Source organism: Lagenorhynchus albirostris, chromosome 5 (assembly GCF_949774975.1).
Source record: "Lagenorhynchus albirostris chromosome 5, mLagAlb1.1, whole genome shotgun sequence".
Classification (NCBI taxonomy): Eukaryota; Metazoa; Chordata; class Mammalia; order Artiodactyla; family Delphinidae; genus Lagenorhynchus; species Lagenorhynchus albirostris.
In genome coordinates, this window is record NC_083099.1 from 4,626,430 (window position 1) to 4,647,239 (window position 20,810).

Here is a 20,810-nt window from a genome sequence, read left to right on the forward strand (position 1 = left end):
TATCCTTTTTATGTTTTAACTGTGGCGACTAGACAGTTGAAAGTCAGATATGTGGCTTGCATTTATGGCTCACATTATAGTTCTACTAAACAGCACTTCTTTAGGACTTCTTACCTCTTCCTTTATGAAAAAAATTGGCACCGTCCAGAGTGAGTTTCCAGATGGCTTCCCCTTGTCTGATGGGGACCTGCCATTAGTCTATCTCTGTCCTTTCATAGACAGCATTGTGTAGCGGTTAAGAGCACAGTGTGGAACCGGACTGCTCGGCCTCAAACTCTGGCTCTGTCGCTTGTTAACTGTCTGATTTGGGGTGAGTTACTATATCTTTCTGTGCCTCAGTTTCCTCCTCTGTAAGTAGAGTATTAACAGGAACTTCATATGATTGGTATGAAGATAAATCGAGTCAATGTATGAAGCACTTGGCACTTCAAGTGTGTGTGTGGCTCAAAGAAAATACTGAATTGACATCAGCGACTTTATTCTTCCTCAAAGTTTCAGAGGAAGACAGCCTTTCACCCTCCACCTCATAGGGGATTTGAGTGTCATATTTATGTTTCCTTTCACCATCTTCATTTTCTCTCTCTTTCTCCTCTTCCAGCTTTATTTTTTTAATTTAATTTGTATTTTATATTGGAGTATAGTTGATTTACAATATTGTGTTAGTTTCAGGTGTACAGCAAAGTGATTCAGTTATAGATTCTTTTCCCATATAGGTATTACAGAGCATTGAGTAGAGTCCCCTGTTCTATTCAGTAGGTCCTTGTTGGTTACCTTCCAGCTTTAAACAAGCACCACCAATCCTAGCTTAAAAATTCTTTTGTGTCTCCTTGACCTTGAGCTGACTTCTCTATTTTCTCACCTTCATGTGCACTTCCTCTTTCAAATATCTTGCAAGGTGTTTTCCCTCAAGATTACATACCACATACATTCTGATCATGTGGTTCAGGACACGGGTCTGGGGGACAGAAGAAATCAGACTCATTTCTACGGGGCGGGGAGCAGGGAACCCAAACCCGAGGTCTGGAGCAAAGGTGGTGTCACAGAGAGGGAAACGATCGTCAAATCTGGTGGGGAGTAAGCAGATGGCAGAAAGCTCTTCTAGAGTCTGTGACTGGATGTGAGGAAGAGGAACAAGCGTGTCCTGGCAGAGTCTCACCCCCGGGTCCCTGATAGGTAGAGCTAGGCATACTGCTTGAGGGTGGCTTTGCCTCACCTGTAGGCGTGGGGAGAGCCAAAACCATGCCAGCTTGTCAGTAGAATTACAAAAGCCAAAGTCAGTAGCTGTTTCTTCTCTTCCTGGACCTTTTGACAGTTAGCTACCGTCCTCACTTTAGACTTCTCAGTTATTCCTTCTCTCGTCTAGTCATACGGTGGGTGAGGGAGCCCCCAGGCATTCTGGGACCTCAGCAGGTTAGGTCAGTAGACAACCAGGGGAAGACTAACCCGTCAGGCGGAACTGAGTCTGTAGGAATCATCTGGAGGTGAGTTGCTTTCACTCGAATAATCAAGGGAAACAATGGGTGTGGGAAGTGGAGACCTGCCTCGGCGAGGCATTTGAATTTGACGCATGGCTAGGGATAAATCTGTAGACTAGACCACGGATTGAGTCCTGGGTGCAACTAGTAACAGAGACAAAAAATGAAGTGACCAGTGAGGAAGAATGAAAACCAAGAGGGAGCATGTTCTAGAGTCAAGTGAAGAAAGTGTTGTGATGAGGAAAGACTAATCCACTGGGTGCAGGTAAGGTGGGGACTGAGGCTAGATCGCTGTGGACCTTGAGCTGAGCAGAGTAGATGGGTCAGAGTAAAAGCTTGGCTGGAGCAGGTTAAAGAGAGAATGGATGGAAAAGAATTGGACAGAGTGTGTACGGATCACTCTGTAAGGAGCTGAGCTGTAAAGAGAAGGAAAGAAATAGAGCAGTGGCTAGAAGGGTAAATAGACTTAAGACATGGTTTAAAAAAATGGGAGTGTCTGGAGGGCTGCTGGGGGAGATCCAGAAGATAGAGAGGATAATATGTTGTCGCAGTGAACTTGAAGAGGTGAGAAGCATGTGGCGGATCACCTTCGCCGGAGCACCAGTATTTCCTCTACAGTAACGTGACAGAACGCGGAACGTGGAGGCACAGATGCAGGAGGGCAACCAGATATGGCGGTGGGTGCGGGGCTTTAGAAGTTCTCTTCTGAACATTCCATTTCTCTATGAAATAGGAAGCCAAGTCATCGGCCGAGAGGGAGGTTGATGGAGAAACGTCAGAGATTTTAAGAGTGACAATACAGCAGGAAATAGTTGCTTGGGAGGGTGCGAGGTGGAATGGATGGGGGAAATACAATATAATCTATGGGCAGCATGAAGAGCCCATGTATTTCCAGGAAGATGAGTTGCCATGGCTGCCGAGCTGGATGCAAACGGTGTGGTGGTTTCCCCCACTGAGAGCCCGAGTTGAGGGAAGCACAGGAGAGTTGAGGGTGTGTGCAAGTGACTAAGAAGACAGACCAGAAATCTTAGGCTGGTTATCAAGGGAAGGGATTCCATGAGGTAGATGAGGTCCTGGTGGGGTCAATGTACCACTGAAATTGGACTAAAAGTGAGCTGGAAAGATAGGAAGTGGTGACCAGAGTGGGATGTGGAACCGGGATCACGGTGGAGATGATTTATTGGCAAGCTTGTAAGATCTAGCATAGGACCATGGAAGTGAGTGATCAAACACAGTAAGATCATTGAAGGAACTGAGAGATGAGGGTATTGAAAAGATGACATGTGTATGGAACTCCTGAAGCATGGTAACTGCAGTGCTGTGAAACAGACCTAAGATCTTCAAGGAGCAGGTGGAGTCCCTTGGAGGGGGGTAGGTGACTATTATAGGGAGGGGAAATGGCTATTACAGTGTGATGAGACCTAAGGCTTGGAGTTCTCAAGAGGAAGCAGGGAGGACGGGCTGGGAGTGGCAGTGAGGACACCCGTTCCCAACTCAGGTCAGTGGCATGAGGGTCGCCCCCTAATCCTCCTGATGCTAGAGACTTTGGTGGTGACAACCGGGTCAGTCAAACACTGAGAGAGGAGACAGGTTTTAGAATTTTGCTGCTGCTGAATCTCGAATTCTAGAGGGCCTGTGGGGGAAGACAGCATCAGAAAATGGGGTGCACAGGTCTGTATGGGGACTAGAGTCCAAGGATGAAGGAATAACGGCGTGATAAAATTAGCATCGATAGTCGCAGTAAAGATAATACTATAGTTTCAGGCTGTGAATTTAGAGGGGGGATATGGAGGGGGAGGCTTGCCAGGAATACCTAGGGTTCAGAAGCTCCCATCTGACCCTGCTGATGAAAGCAAGGGGCCAGTGGAGGACATTCTTACTCAAGTTTGCAGGGCTAGACCACTCTCTCCTTCAGAGGTGGGAACGGCGCCAGTGAGAATGGATGGGGTGAGCAGTGGGACACAGGGATGATTACCTCAAGATGATACCCAGAAGGGCCAGAGAGAGGACTCAGCATCAATCTGGCCTTCCTATAGGACACTGATTCTCAGACTTCAGCCCGCATCAGAATCTCCTGGTGCCCTTGTTAATTCCACGTTTCTAGGCTCTGTCTGCAGAATTCTCAATTCAGTAGGTCTGGGCTAGGGTCAAGGATGTGCGTTTCTAACAACTCTACAGGTGACGTTGATGTTGAGGCTTCCGATCCCAGTAGAACCCTCCGGGAACCGTGGCTCAGCCCTAAGGGTGTTCCTAAGAATGCTGCCCTACGGTAGGAGCAGCTGAAACCTTCAGAAGAGGTGGCTGATGATCTCTTCCCCCAATCAAGTTCACGGCCCTCAAGGGCAGAGCACCTGAAAGCTATAGCCAGCCTTACTTTGAGGAAGCTGCAGCTCTAGCCCCTTGCCTGGCTAGATCTATTGTTTCCTAGCAGAGGCAGAGAAAATATAGACGGCTGCTTACTCATTTGGAGGAGCTGGTATGAGCATGAGAGGGGCTACTCGGTCTGGTTAGGGCAAGGTTACAGCTTGGTGGTCGTTTGGATATCTTAGGATTCCCCCTGGGCACACTGCAGAGCAGGCCTATGCCCAGAGGATGGCCCGGGGCATCTCTCTTTGGGTGTAAAGTTGCTAATACTCATCCTCTTAGCTGAATTAACTCAGATGATGCACAGAAAATAGTGAGCCAGCCTCCCCTGCTGAGAAGGTTCAGAGCACCTGGACCACACCCACACCTCAACCCTCCTCTCTTTTACTGGTCCTCTCCTGCCCGCCCCCTCGCCCCCGACACAGCTACCTCTAGGTTCCTTCCCTGGTTCCTCTGCTCGACCCTATATTCCTTCTCTAACTTTCACAGCTTCACACTTTTGTTCTCCCTGGCCCTATTCCTCCGCGCATGCGCTGTTCCGTTCTCCCGTCCCAAACAAAAATTCCCCGTGAACTTCTCAAGCTACTGCTTTCACTCGCCTCTTCCTGTTTCCATTCAGAATTGTCCCATGGGGAAGGCTTGCCATTTTCCTTTTTTTTTTTAACATCTTTATTGGAGTATAATTGCTTTACAATGGTGTGTTAGTTTCTGCTTTATAACAAAGTGAATCAGTTATACATATGTTCCCATATCTCTTCCCTCTTGCGTCTCCCTCCCTCCCACCCTCCCTATCCCACCCCTCCAGGCAGTCACAAAGCACCGAGCCATATCCCTGTGCCATGTGGCTGCTTCCGACTATCTACCTTACGTTTGTTAGTATATATGTCCATGACTCTCTCTCGCCCTGTCACAGCTCACCCTTCCCCCTCCCCATATCCGCAAGTCCGATCTCCAGTAGGTCTGTGTCTTTACTCCTGTCTTACCCCTAGGTTCTTCATGACATTTTTTTCCCCTTAAATTCCATATATATGTGTTAGCATATGGTATTTGTCTTTTTCTTTCTGACTTACTTCACTCTGTATGACAGACTCTAGGTCTATCCACCTCATTACAAATAGCTCAATTTCGTTTCTTTTTATGGCTGAGTAATATTCCATTGTATATATGTGCCACATCTTCTTTATCCATTCATCCGATGATGGGCACTTAGGTTGTTTCCATCTCCGGGCTATTGTAAATAGAGCTGCAATGAACATTTTGGTACATGACTCTTTTTGAATTTTGGTTTTCTCAGGGTATATGTCCAGTAGTGGGATTGCTGGGTCATCTGGTAGTTCTTTTTGTAGTTTTTTAAGGAACCTCCATACTGTTCTCCATAGTGGCTGTACCAATTCACATTCCCACCAGCAGTGCAAGAGTGTTCCCCTTTCTCCACACCCTCTCCAGCATTTATTGTTTCTAGATTTTTTGATGCTGGCCATTCTGACTGGTGTGAGATGATATCTCATTGTAGTTTTGATTTGCATTTCTCTAATGATTAATGATGTTGAGCATTCTTTCATGTGTTTGTTGGCAGTCTGTATATCTTCTTTGGAGAAATGTCTATTTAGGTCTTCTGCCCATTTTTGGATTGGGTTGTTTTTTGGTTATTCAGCCGCATGAGCTGCTTGTAAATTTTGGAGATTAATCCTTTGTCAGTTGCTTCACTTGCAAATATTTTCTCCCATTCTGAGGGTTGTCTTTTGGTCTTGTTTATGGTTTCCTTGGCTGTGCAAAAGCTTTGAAGTTTCATTAGGTCCCATTTGTTTATTTTTGTTTTTATTTCCATTTCTCTAGGAGGTGGGTCAGAAAGGATCTTGCTGTGATTTATGTCACAGAGTGTTCTGCCTATATTTTCCTCTAAGAGTTTGATAGTTTCTGGCCTTACATTTAGGTCTTTAATCCATTTTGAGCTTATTTTTGTGTATGGTGTTAGGGAGTGATCTAATCTCATACTTTTACATGTACCTGTCCAGTTTTCCCAGCACCACTTATTGAAGAGGCTGTCCTTTCTCCACTGTACATTCCTGCCACCTTTATCAAAGATAAGGTGTCCATGTGTGTGTGGGTTTACCTCTGGGCTTTCTAGCCTGTTCCATTGATCCATCTTTCTGTTTTTGTGCCAGTACCATACTGTCTTGATTACTGTAGCTTTGTAGTATAGTCTGAAGTCAGGGAGCATGATTCCTCCGGCTCCGGTTTTCATTCTCAAGATTGCTTTGGCTATTCAGGGTCTTTTGTGTTTCCATACAAATTGTGAAATTTTTTGTTGTAGTTCTGTGAAAAATGCCAGTGGTAGTTTGATAGGGATTGCATTGAATTTATAGATTGCTTTGGGTAGTAGAGTCATTTTCACAATGTTGATTCTTCCAATCCAAGAACATGGTATATCTCTCCATCTATTTGTATCATCTTTAATTTCTTTCATCAGTGTCTTATAATTTTCTGCATACAGGTCTTTTGTCTCCTTAGGTAGGTTTATTCCTAGATATTTTATTTTTTGTTGCAATGGTAAATGGGAGTGTTTTCTTGATTTCACTTTCAGATTTTTCATCCTTAGTGTATAGGAATGCCAGATATTTCTGTGCATTAATTTTGTATCCTGCAACTTTACCAAATTCATTGATTAGCTCTAGTAGTTTTCTGGTAGCATCTTTAGGATTCTCTATGTATAGTATCATGTCATTTGCAAACAGTGACAGCTTTACCTCTTCTTTTCCAATTTGGATACCTTTTATTTCCTTTTCTTCTCTGATTGCTGTGGCTAAAACTTCCAAAACTATGTTGAATAACAGTGGTGAGAGTGGGCAACCTTGTCTTGTTCCTGATCTTAGTGGAAATGCTTTCAGTTTTTCACCATTGAGGACGATGTTGGCTGTGGGTTTGTCATATATGGCCTTTATTATGTTGAGGAAAGTTCCCTCTATGCCTACTTTCTGCAGGGTTTTTATCATAAATGGGTGCTGAATTTTGTTGAAAGCTTTCTCTGCATCTATTAGATGATCATATGGTTTTTCTCCTTCAATTTGTCAATATGGTGTATCACATTGATTGATTTGCGTATATTGAAGAATCCTTGCATTCCTGGAATAAACCCCACTCGATCATGGTGTATGATCCGTTTAATGTGCTGTTGGATTCTGTTTGCTAGTATTTTGTTGAGGATTTTTGCATCTATGTTCATCAGTGATATTGGCCTGTAGTTTTCTTTCTTTGTGACATCCTTGTCTGGTTTTGGTATCAGGGTGATGGTGGCCTCACAGAATGAGTTTGGGAGTGTTCCTCCCTCTGCTATATTTTGGAAGAGTTTGAGAAGGATAGGTGTTAACTCTTCCCTAAATGTTTGATACAATTCGCCTGTGAATCCATCTGGTCCTGGGCTTTTGTTTATTGGAAGATTTTTAATCAGTTTGAATTTCAGTGCTTGTGATTGGTCTGTTCATATTTTCTATTTCTTCCTGATTCAGTCTTGGCAGGCTGTGCTTTTCTAAGAATTTGTCCATTTCTTCCAGGTTGTCCATTTTATTGGCATAGAGTTGCTTGTAGTAATCTCTCATGATCTTTTGTATTTCTGCAGTGTCAGTTGTTACTTCTCCTTTTTCATTTCTAATTCTATTGATTTGAGTCTTCTCCCTTTTTTTCTTGATGAGTCTGCCTAATGGTTTATCAATTTCGTTTATCTTCTCAAAGAACCAGCTTTTAGTTTTATTGATCTTTGCTATCGTTTCCTTCATTTCTTTTTCATTTATTTCTGATCTGATTTTTATGATTCTTTCCTTCTGCTAACTTTGGGGTTTTTTTGTTCTTCTTTCTCTAATTGCTTTAGGTGCAAGGTTAGGTTGTTTATTCGAGATGTTTCCTGTTTCTTGAGGTACGATTGTATTGCTATAAACTTCGCTCTTAGAACTGCTTTTGCTGCATCCCATAGATTTTGGATCGTCGTGTCTCCATTGTCATTTGTTTCTAGATTTTTTTTTATTTACTCTTTGATTTCTTCAGTGATCACTTCGTTATTAAGTAGTGTATTGTTTAGCCTCCACGTGTTTGTATTTTTTACAGATCTTTTCCCGTAATTGATATCTAGTCTCATAGTGTTGTGGTCGGAAAAAATACATGATACAATTTCAATTTTCTTAAATTTACCAAGGCTTGATTTGTGACCCAAGATATGATCTATCCTGGAGAATGTTCCATGAGCACTTGAGAAAAATGTGTATTCTTTTGTTTTTGGATGGAATGTCCTATAAATATCAATTAAGTCCATGTTGTTTAATGTATCATTTAAAGCTTGTGTCTCCTTATTTATTTTCATTTTGGATGATCTGCCCATTGGTGAAAGTGGGGTGTTAAAGTCCCCTACTAGGAATGTGTTACTGTTGATTTCCCCTTTTATGGCTGTTAGTATTTGCCTTATGTATTGAGGTGCTCCTATGTTGGGTGCGTAAATATTTACAATTGTTATATCTTCTTCTTGGACTGATCCCTTGATCATTATGTAGTGTCCTTCTTTGTCTCTTCTAATAGTCTTTATTTTAAAGTCTATTTTTTCTGATATGAGAATTGCCCCTCACTTTCAGTCTGTATGTGTCTCTAGGTCTGAAGTGGGTCTCTTGTAGACAGCAAATATATGGGTCTTGTTTTTGTATCCATTCAGCCAATCTGTGTCTTTTGGTGGGAGCATTTAGTCCATTTATATTTAAGGTAATTATCAATATGTATGTTCCTATTCCCATTTTCTTAATTGTTTTGGGTTCGTTATTGTAGGTCTTTTCCTTCTCTTGTGTTTCTTGCCTAGAGAGGTTCCTTTAGCAGTTGTTGTAGAGCTGGTTTGGTGGTGCTGAACTCTCTCAGCTTTTGCTTGTCTGTAAAGGTTTTAATTTCTCCATCAAATCTGAATGAGATCCTTGCTGGGTAGAGTAGTCTTGGTTGCAGGTTTTTCTCCTTCATCACTTTCAGTATGTCCTGCCACTCCCTTCTGGCTTGTAGGGTTTCTGCTGAGAGATCAGCTGTTAACCTTATGGGGATTCCCTTGTGTGTTATTTGTTGTTTTTCCCTTGCTGCTTTTAATATGCTTTCTTTGTATTTCATTTTTGACAGTTTGATTAATATGTGTCTTGGCGTGTTTCCCCTTGGATTTATCCTGTATGGGACCCTCTGTGCTTCCTGGACTTGATTAACTATTTCCTTTCCCATATTAGGGAAGTTTTCAACTATAATCTCTTCAAATATTTTCTCAGTCCCTTTCTTTTTCTCTTCTTCTTCTGGAATCCCTATAATTCGAATGTTGGTGCATTTGATGTTGTCCCAGAGGTCTCTGAGAATGTCCTCAGTTCTTTTCATTCTTTTTTCTGCTCTGCATTAGTTATTTCCACTATTTTATCTTCCAGGTCACTTATCCGTTCTTCTGCCTCAGTGATTCTGCTATTGATCCCATCTAGAGTATTTTTAATTTCATTTATTGTGTTGTTCATCGTTGTTTATTTCATCTCTAGTTCTCCTAGGTCCCTGTTAAATGTTTCTTGCATTTTGTCCATTCTATTTCCAAGATTTTGGATCATCTTTTCTATCACTATTCTGAATTCTTTTTCAGGTAGACTACCTATTTCCTCTTCACCTGTTAGGTCTGGTGGGTTTTTATCTTGCTCCTTCATCTGCTGTGTGTTTTTCTGTCTTCTCATTTTGCTTATCTTACTGTGTTTGGGGTGTCCTTTTTGCAGGCTGCAGGTTCGTAGTTCCCGTTGTTTTTGGTGTCTGTCCCCAGTGGCTAAGGTTGGTTCAGTGGGTTGTGTAGGCTTCCTGGTGGAGGGCACTAGTGCCTGTGTTCTGGTGGATGAGGCTGGATCTTGTCTTTCTGGTGGGCAGGTCCACGTCTGGTAGTGTGTTTTGGGCTGTCTGTGGACTTATTATGATTTTAGGCAGCCTCTCTGCTAATGGGTGGAGTTGTGTTCCTGTCTTGCTAGTTGTTTGGCATAGGATGTCCAGCACTGTAGCTTGCTGGTCGTTGAGTGAAGCTGGGTGCTGGCGTTGAGATGGAGATCTCTGGGAGATTTTCTCCGTTTGATATTATATGCAGCTGGGAGGTCTCTTGTGGACCAGTGTCCTGAAGTTGGCTCTCCCTCCTCAGAGGCACAGCACTGACTCCTGGCTGCAGCACCAAGAGCCTTTCATCCACACGGCTCAGAATAAAAGGGAGAAAAAGTAGAAAGAAAGAATTAGTAGAAGTAGAAAGAGAGAAGGAAAGAAAGAAAGAAAGGAGGGATGGAGGGAGGGAGGAAGGAAGGAGGGAAGGAAGGAAAAAAGAAAGGAGATAAAGTAAAATAAAATAAAGTGAGATAAAATATAATAAAGTTATTAAAGTAAAAAAATAATTATTAAGAGAAAAAAAGGAAACAAAATTTAAAAAAGAACGCAAAAAACGTACAGATAGAACCCTAGGACAAATGGTGGAAGCAAAGCTATACAGACAAAATCTCACACGGAAGCATACACATACACACTCACAAAAAGAGGAAAAGGGGAAAAAATAATAAATCTTGCTCTCAAGTCCACCTCCTTAATTTGGGATGATTCGTTGTCTATTCATGTATTCCACAGATGCAGGTACATCAAGTTGATTGTGGAGCTTTAATCCGCTGCTTCTGAGCCTGTTGGGAGAGATTTCCCTTTCTGTTCTTTGTTCTCACAGCTCCCAGGGGCTCAGCTTTGGATTTGGCCCCGCCTCTGCAGGTAGGTCGCTGGAGGGCGTCTGTTCTTCGTTCAGGCAGGACGGGGTTAAAGGAGCCGCTGATTCAGGGTCTCTGGCTCACTCAGGCCGGAGGGGGGGGAGGGGCATGGCGTGAGGGGGGAGGGGCATGGCGTGAGGGGGGAGGGGCATGGCGTGAGGGGCGGGCCTGCGGCGGCAGAGGCCAGCGTGACGTTGCACCAGCCTGAGGCGCGCCGTGCGTTCTCCTGAGGAAGTTGTCCCTGGATGCCGGGACCCTGGCAGTGGCGGGCTGCCCAGGCTCCCCGGAACGGGGGTGTGGAGAGTGACCTGTGCCCGTACACAGGCTTCTTGGTGGCGGCAGCAGCAGCCTTAGCGTCTCATGCCCGTCTCTGGCGACCGCGCTGTTAGCCGCGGGTCGCGCCCGTCTCTGGAGCTCCTTTAAGCAGCGCTCTTAATCCCCTCTCCCCTGCGCACCACGAAACAAAGAGGTAAGAAAAAGTCTCTTGCCTCTTCGGCAGCTCCTGACTTTTCCCCGGACTCCCTCCCGGCCAGCCGTGGCGCACTAACCCCCTGCAGGCTGTGTTCACGCCGCCAACCCCAGTCCTCTCCCTGCGCTCCGACCGAAGGCCGTAGCTCAGCTCCCAGCCCCGCCCGCCCCAGCGGGGGAGCAGACAAGCCTCTCGGGCTGGTGAGTGCCGGTCGGCCCTGATCCTCTGCGCTGGAATCTTTCCGCTTTGCCCTCCGCACCCCTGTTGCTGTGCTCTCCTCCGCGGCTCCGAAGCTTTCCCCCTCCGCCACCCGCAGTCTCCGCCCGCGAAGGGTCTTCCTAGTGTGTGGACACTTTTCCTCCTTCACAGCTCCCTCCCGCTGGTGCAGGACCCGTCCCTATCCTTTTGTCTCTGTTTATTTTTTTCTTTTGCCCTAAGAAAGGGGGTTTCTTGCCTTTTGGGAGGTCTGAGGTCTTCTGCCAGCGTTCAGTAGGTGTTCTGTAGGAGTTGTTCCACGTGTAGATGTATTTCTGGTGTATCTGTGGGGAGGAAGGTGATCTCCGCGTCTTACACTTCCGCCATCTTCCCGGAAGCCTCTTCCTTTTTTTTTTTCCCCAGGAGAGCAAAGAATCTGGCTGTTTTGGCTTAAATCTATTTTTTAAAATTATTATTTTATTAAAAAATTTTAACATCTTTATTGGAGTATAATTGCTTTACAGTGGTGTTAATTTTTGCTGTATACCAAAGTGAATCAGCTATACATATATCCCCATATCTCCTCCCTCTTGCATCTCCCTCCCACCGTCCCTATCCCACCCCTCTAGGTGGTCACAAAGCACCAAGCTGATCTCCCTGTGCTGTGCGGCTGTTTCCCACTAGCTATCTATTTTACATTCGGTAGTGTATATATATGTCCATGCCACTCTCTCACTTCGTCCCAGCTTACCCTTCCCCCTCCCCGTGTCCTCAAGTCCATTCTCTACGTCTGCGTCTTTATTCCTGTCCTGCCCCTAGTTTCTTCAGAACCATTTCTTTTCTTTTTTTTTTTCAGGAGAGCAAAGAATCTGGCTGTTTTTGCTGAAATCTATTTTTGGGAGACAGGCCTAACTCCTCCAGCAGTGAGGATGCCACATGATGGCTTAGGATGGCTTTAGCCTCTTTGTAATTTCCCTCAGCCTCCAAAGCCACTCCACTTAGACAATTAAGTACAAAGAGTGAGTTTGCTATGCAATAACGCTGTAAGACAAATTCCATTGCCGTTACTTATAACCTGATTGCATCCCTAAGCCCTTCTAGGGAGCTGCTACTGACCTGTCCCCTCAGGCCCATATGGACATTCCAGTCTCTAGATCTCGTGTGGCCGCGTTCCAGGGACCAGGGCTCTGCAATACAATTGATGAGCTGCTGGAAACATCCCGCTGATTTCTGAGTCTTCTACAGCAAGCATTTCCTAAACTTCCCTGATGATAAGAATGATCTGGATCCCTAATAAAAAACAATCAAATTTGATGCCTCTCCTATAATTTGGGTTCAGGAAGTCTGGGGGCAGGGCTCAGGAATCTTGCTTCTAACAGGTATCCCAAGTGGAATTTTGAGACTGTCTTATAGCATTTAGGACAGTGTCTGGCAAAACAACTGTACTCAATTAATGTTTGCTGAATGGAATTTAATTTGCTTATTTCCATCATGCTAACCCTGCTTTACAAATGACGTGTGCTTTCATATTTTCAATGAACCTTATACCACCGTGACCCTTTCAAGCATGCTAGCCCTGCAAATTGTAATCAACATCAACACTGAGCATTGAGATTCAATGCTCATTTTTTATGGTAGACTCCACCTGTAAGTTTCTGTGTTGGCTTTACTCAAAGTCTTTACCGTTGACTGTAAGACCACTTTTGGTCTAACCATGCTGGGGAAACTCTGTTTCATTGATATAAATGGAATATTTCATCATTTACTGATAATGAACAGTGTTTTTTACCCTAGAAGCACATAATTTATTAAAATCATGATGTTAGATTTAACTTCCTAAATCATTTTATGAAGCTAATTGAACATTAATACCAAAACCTAACAAAAATCAAAACTCAAACACCATCAATTAATTACTTTTATAGATACAGAATTATTAAATAAAATTCTAGCAAATAAAATACAGCACCATATTTAAATAGCCATATATAATTAACCAATAACTTTCAGAAATTCAGAGATGACCTGATATGAGAAAGCATGTCAATGTAATTAATCACATTAATAGTTGAAAGGAGAAAAAAAATCAGATGCTGCAAAGGATTTTATGAAAATCAACATCTGTTGTTTTTAAGACTCCTACTAAACTTGGGATAAGAACACATTATTTTAAAAGGATTAATAATCTAGATAGAATATCCTTATGTAAGGAAAAATTGAACAGCCCACTACACAAATGGACAGGTTATTTGCAAAACAAGAGATTCATAAGACTGATAACTATGAAGAAATAGCATGACTGGTAGTTGGAAAAATGAATACCAATGGGTATTGTTTTTATTTTATCAATTTAGCAGTTATTAGAAGTAATAAAGCCAGTGTTATCAGTGACATTTATGTTATGTTAAAGGAAATAAACTCTCAAGTTTAAGGTGGTATAAGGTGGTGCAAATATTTTGGAAAGCAATCTGGCAACATGTAGCAAAAGTGTTAAATTTGTATAGCCTTTAATATAGCACTGTTACTTTCAAGACTATAACTTAAGGAAATAGTCGTGGTTGTGCACATAGATATATGTGAAAGGAAACTTATTGAAGTATTGTGCACAATAAGGAAAAATTGGAAACAAACTATACAGCCAATAGTAGAGGATTAGTAAAACATCTCATAATATATTCCTATAATGAAATACTGCATAATCAGTAAAGATAATGCTGTAGAAAACTATTTAATCACATGCAAAATTTACAACCTGTGTTTAGGGAAAAAGCAGTTTATAAAAGTATTAAGTATACTAAGATTTCCCAATTTTAAAAATACTTACATGTGACTTGAAAAAAGATTGAAAGAATGTCTACTCAGATGTTAATTTTGTCTAATTTTGAATGTTGAGGTTTGGGGTGTTTCTTTTTATTCTTTTTGGGATTTTCTATGTTTTCCAGAATTTCTACCAGAAACATGTGCTATAGTGTTAATCATAAAACAATTTTTGGAAATTACTTAAATTTGTCAGATTTTAGCTTTTAATTAATCCCATAGTGATTTTGGATTGAAATTCCATCTCTAGTCTTATTTCTTTACTTTGTTGTGCTCTATTTTTACTATCTACATTTTCTTTTCTTTTTACATTTTTATTTATTTATTTATTTTTGGCTGCTTTGGGTTTTTGTTGCTGTGCACGGGCTTTCTCTAGTTGTGGCGAGCCGGGGCTGCTCTTGGCTGTGGTGCGTGGACTTCTCATTGCGGTGGCTTCTCTTGTTGCGGAGCACGGGCTCTAGGCTCGTGGGCTTCAGTAGTTGTGGCTCGAGGGCTGTAGAGCGCAGGCTCAGTAGTCGTGGCGCACGGGCTTAGTTGCTCCGTGGCATGTGGGATCTTCCCAGACCAGGGATCGAACCCATGTCCCCTGCATTTGCCGGAGGATTCTTAAGCACTGCGCCACCAGGAAAGTCCTGCATTTCCTTCATAGAGGGAAGATGCCATTTTAATTTGTTGAGACAAATGTGGAGCAAATCATTTACATCTGTGTTTACAACTTTGCATTATTGTATGCTTTTGGGAAAACAAACAAACAAAGTATTCCGTTCTTTTTATTAGCTCCATAATTAGTTTCTGGATTATTCTGCCATGATAGCAGAAAATTTAAAAAGGTAATTAAGAAATTCTCAAGCACAGCAGGAGTTTTTACTGGAAAAGAGAACCTTCAGTATGAAACTCAATGATGAAGAGAAACAGGGCCTTGAAGGCTGTTTCTAAACCTTGACATATGAGAGGAGAGGAACTAATGCACTGCATCACTTCAAATCTGTGATTTGTATAGTAAAAAAATCTGTACAGTAAAAAAAATTCATCTTCTTATCATTACCTTATTGTTTAGTATAGCTGTTGCACTGGAGATTTCCATATTATTCTTCCCTCAGATACTTGAGTTCTTGTCTCATTTTATCTTGCAAAGTCTACCTGTTGCACTGTCTCAGGGAATCCAAAAGGCAGCACAATTGAATAATCCTGTACAATTTGGGGGGTTAATTTGATCAAAGGCAGGACTAGAGTTAGGAACCTGTCCTCACTAGTGGCTACGTACAGTTGAAAGGTTGTGTAGCTTATGTTCGCTCAAATTCCCATATTCCCAAGTTTCTCTACTTTAACCTTGCCTAACCAATAGGAGTGTGCTTCCTCCTTGGCTCCTAACAGAAACTTATTGGGACTTAATCTTGCCTTAAATCCCATTGACAAATCTATTTTTGCTGAGTGGTGGATCTCCATACTCCGTGCTGTTAGCTGGAATCTGTTTCCAAACAAGATGGGCCACAGAGTTTCGTAAGACTGTCATCTGTCCACTTTCCTGAGCCACTGAGATGTGAAAGTGTTAAGTAGGCTCCTTGGATATGCACATCAACTGCATCAAATTCACGCTCTTTGGACGAAGTGAGAGAGTGGCGCGGGCATGTATACACTACCGAATGTCAAATAGATAGCGAGTGGGAAGCAGCCGCATAGCACAGGGAGAGCAGCTCGGTGCTTTGTGACCACCTAGAGGGGTGGGATAGGGAGGGTGGGAGGGAGACGCCAGAGGGAAGAGATATGGGGATCTATGTATACATAGAGCTGATTCACTTTGTTATAAAGCAGAACCTAACACCATTGTCAAGCAATTATACTCCAATAAAGATGTTAAAAAAAAATTCACACTCCTCTTAAGCAATCCTCAGTGTGGACTGCTGACCGTCAGCTTCAGTGCCCAACCCAGGCTGAGGCAGTTCCCCTGCCCTGGTTCTGTCTGACTCCGGGAGCAACTCCCTCGCCCCCCCGAGTCCTCACTCCCCTGTAACTGCCCCCCACCCCACCCCTGTCAGCCTTTATCTAGAGCTGATTCTGCCTGAATTATGGCCCCATTTTTCCCCCCCAGGATATGGAAGTGTGGTTTAAAAAGGAGCAATTGGTAAAGCTTTAGAGAGAAATGTCTATCTGGCTCTTTAAAATAAATTATGTAATATTTTGCTATGAGTAATAGAGATTAAATAAATCTGAGTAGCCTTTATCTTATTTGGAAAGGGGGGGTGGTCAGACTGACCTCAGAGTGTCTGGGATAAAGTCTTACTATTTTAGCTCCTTTGGAGGGCGTAGGGGGAAATAGGTCATCTAGAGACAATTTTATTTCATAAAATAAAGAGTGTGATAGTTAAATAACTGTTTTAGATAAAGTCTACACATTTCCATGGACAAATAAATAGATAATGTCAGAGACATATTTATTACAAAAATCTATCCTCATATTTTATTTAGTCAGAGGCATTTATAACCCTAGGAGAAAACTGCTAGCTTGAAACATTCATAAAATAACAAACAAATACCCTTGGGCAAGGAGTCTACCCACATAAATTGATTTCTAAAATAAAGATTCAATTTAGATTTAAAAGTCTTGTATGCACCCACAGCTATCTATTCCATCTGTAATTTCCTTGTGGGGTTCTGGTGCCTGATTCTGTCGTCATCAGCTTCTTATTAGTTGCTTTCACGTGGAAGAAGCAAAGCTTCCAATTAGCACAGTGTTTTAATAAACGTGTTGGAGATCATTGTCACCATATATCATGTCTCTTACATTGATCTAGTCTTCTCTTTACCAACATATTTGCTTTTACTGTTTGGGATCACCTAGCTAGCTATGATACTCCTGAGATTAAAATTTTAAAGTGGGAAAATCTTTTCCTATTCATTGGGAAATATAATTATAGCCTCAGATCTTGGTTAGATTAAAATTTAAAAATACCCAGGTATTATCAGACATTATTTTCAGCTTGGTAGTTAACCTTCCATACTGCTGAGGGTGCAGGTGATGCTGGGAGCATGCTCAGAAGAGCAGCATCTCAGCTGCTCTCTCCTCTGTTGGCCAGTCCTTTCGTGAGAGCCGCTGAGATTGAAATGCACGTGATCCACCTTTGGGGGCAGCAGCGAGCTCCTATGGGGCCACATTCCTTCCTTACCCCTCTGAGTTCAGGGGAATAATAATAACATCCTCTTGAGCATCTATGCCATTGTTTTTCCCTTTGACATCAGTCCTGGAGTAGTTGAACTAGATGCTTTTCTTATAGTCATGCATTTCCAGTTGATTAACATAACCTGGAAGGGCCGCTGTCCTTTTGTCCGCCTGGCTGAGTCTAAGCCCTGCACAAACTTTTGGCCCAACCTGGCCTTTTTTGCTGACTTCCACAGGAAATAGAATCATGCCAGGCCTATCCTGGGGTTTGGAATTTTGTGGAAGATAGGCAGGGTTTCTGGCAGAAGGCATATTACAGGGTATTTCATTTGTGAAGTTCTCATCACACTTTTCTCCTCCTGAGTCTGTCTTCTGTCAGCCTCATTGCCAAGAGGGGTCCTTGCTGCCCTTCACCCATCTCAGCTACTCCTTTTCCCGTACCTGACTCTATTCATGTATCTATCACTCAGCAGACAGTGAAAATGAACTCGAAGTCAGGACGTGTCCTTTGGATTCGTCTGTCCAGCTCTGGAAGAGTAACCACTGCATTACAGTGAGCTCTCAATAAATATCTGAGGGACAAATAAATGAACAAAATGTACCTTAACTGTAAAGATTTATTCTTTTCACTTTGCAAGGGAGTAGAGAGTTTCTTCTTTGGTTTTCTTTCCTTTTTTATCCCTATTATTACCAGTGTTTATGGTAGTAAGGTGAAATGGAAAAGTAAAGCCATTAAATCTTCTTGAGGAATAGAATTTGTTCATTCATTCAGCTGATAATTTTTTGAGAGCCTACTATGTGTTGGCAAAAACTCTCTCCTTGACCAAATTTTAATTAGCCTCCTCCAACCCTCTTCTTGACTAGGCCTCAACCTTGGTCCCCATCCTGTCTGTGGTCTGCTCGACCCAATCTTAGCAAAGAATCCTGCCAAGTCAACCCCCATACCCTTGATAGCTGACCACCCTGGCCTGCCTTCAGTAAGAATCCTATTAAGTCAGTTTAGCGAGATCCCCCAACCTTGATGTCTCCTCTTAGTAATTTTTCATCTTCTATCCCCGACCTTCTACACGCTCACTGGCTGTAAATCCCCAGCCGTCTTTGCTATATTTGGATTTGAGCTCCGTCTCTCTCTCTTGCAAGACCCATATTGCAGTAGTCTTGAATAAAAAGTCTTCCTTACTGTTTTAACAAATGTCAGAATAAGGTTTTCTTTAACAGTGTCGGGCACAAAACAGATAAGTTACTAGTTTTCACGGAGCTTAACTTCTAGTTGGTATAGAGAGAAAATATGCAGAAAACCCCAAACTCAGAAAAACAGCATAAAAACATGTAAAAAATAACGAATATGTTAAGGCTTCCCCTTATGGGGATAGAGGGCTTCCTTAGGCTGGGTGATCACAGAGGAGCAATCCAAGGAGAAGACCTTTCAGCTGAGAGCTGGAAGACAAAACCGTCACGCCGGATGGGCGAAAGGGCACTGCAAGGCATAGGGCAAGGCTGGTGCAGCCAGCGGGAGACTACGCCAAGGGGAAGGAGTCCTGGGGACATGGTGGAACACAGTGGGTGAGGAGACCACTTCTTGGCCTCACCCTAGCACAGGGCTGAGGCTAAGAAGCGAAGCCAGGCTGTGATGGGCTCTGTAGGCTGGGTTAAGAGTTTGGAGTTTGTTTCATGCAACACTGTGACCTTGGGCTTGGGATATTTGAATGTCATCTGAGTTTTTCACATGCTATTGCTGTCATTGGTGGGTCTGAGAAATTGTCAAACAACGTCCTATTCTTACTTTACTGAAGCTTCTCTCTCCCTGGATTTATTATTTTGCATAAGATGACTGAAAAGTAGAGAATTATTCCTTGGGGATATCACTATTTTCTTTGTTTCCTTTAATGCTTTGAGGTAAAGTAAGAAAAAAAAATTCCTAGAAACTAGCAATTATGCAGTTTGTGCTTGGTTGCTTTTAATTATTTCTTATACCATCAGCTCCTCTCTGGGACCCCTTACCTCCTGGAGGGTCTTTCATAATATAGAAGACAGTCTGCTTAATTGTCTTCTCTTTGCTTCGCTAGTCCTTACTGATATGAGAAAATGTTGAATGTTTTAAACCATCCTCACTAAACTTCCCAACCTGGTCATTCAAAAAATGTAGTCTATAAGTCCATTTTCTCACACTCTTAATTCTTCCTAATTATTGTTCTAAAAGATTGTCTGCTTACTGCATTCTTTTTCAAAGAACATATTTAAGTTTGTGATGCCGTCATCATTTGATACTTCATATTAATTCCAAAAAAATTTCAGAACCCTTATGATAGGCCTTTTACTTGAAGGGCTTACTATTGTACTACGTTTTTGTAAAATACCATGATTCTAATAGCCATATTCTCTCTGAGTCATAGGATGGTTATGTGTTTGTTTAAAAGAAACACCAAACAGCTCTCCAAAGCAGGACCATATTTTCCTTCCATCAGCAGAATCCGAAAGTTCTAGGAACACCACACCCTATTTCTAGGACAGGTTATAGAGCTGTCTGGACAGCAAGCTTTAGGAAAGATTATTTCTACATTATGCCAGTGTGTTGACGCATAAGACTCTAAGTGGTCCTCAATTCTTCTTTTTAAAAACCATTCTTCAAGTCCACTCTTTTAAATAATACAGTTACAATAACCTGAGAAGGAACTTGTGTCTAATCATGTATGACGTGTTGGAAGAGGGGCAAAGAAATGTACTTTCTCTGTGGCCCAGCAATGTCTTGACTCCTTCCAGGGTAGAAGGGAAGAATCAAATTCCTGTTCGGTTTACTGTGATTTTTTTTCCTCTCTGGCATTCTGTCATGCACAGGAATGAGGCTGGAAGAAGGTTAGAAGTAATACTATTTAGAATTACAATCAGTGCCAAGCTTTAGTCATCATTGTATTTAGGGCTGAAAGGACTCTGGGAGGTTGATTTAAATCACCTGATTTTACAGATGAGAAAAGCAAAACCCAGAGCAGAAAGTAACTTGTCAAGGTCATTCGTTTCCTTAGTTAACCCAGCCAAGGCTAAAACTCAAATCCTGACTCATCTGCTCAGTGCTAGTTTTGATTCTGCTTAAGAATATCCATGATCAGTTCTCTGAATAAGTCTGGATGTTCTCTTCCTAGTTCTTTGTGAAAAACGTGTTTTTGTTTAGAGGTACAGGTGATAAAAGATACAAATTGTTCAAATAGATTCTTTAAGACCGTTGTAAAATAAAAAGACACTTGTGAAAGAGTTTCATAAAGTAATTGGGTCTGAAAGGTTTTGAATTATTTTCCTTCTTCAAACTGCATGATGTTTTTATGCAGTTGCCATGGGAGAGCATGTTCGTTGCCAAAAACCTAAAACAGATCTTGGGTATTAAGCAGGTAAGATTAAGTCATAGCATTCAATTCTTGTTGAACAAAATATAACAACCATGTGAAGCACCATCTATGTGCTGGAATACTGCTATTTTCATTCTTTCCATGCATCTGGGAAATTTAGACACGTTTATTGGTCTATTCAGATGAAAGAGTAGTTTGCCAACGTCCACATTTTTTGCAGCCCTAAAAGTGGTT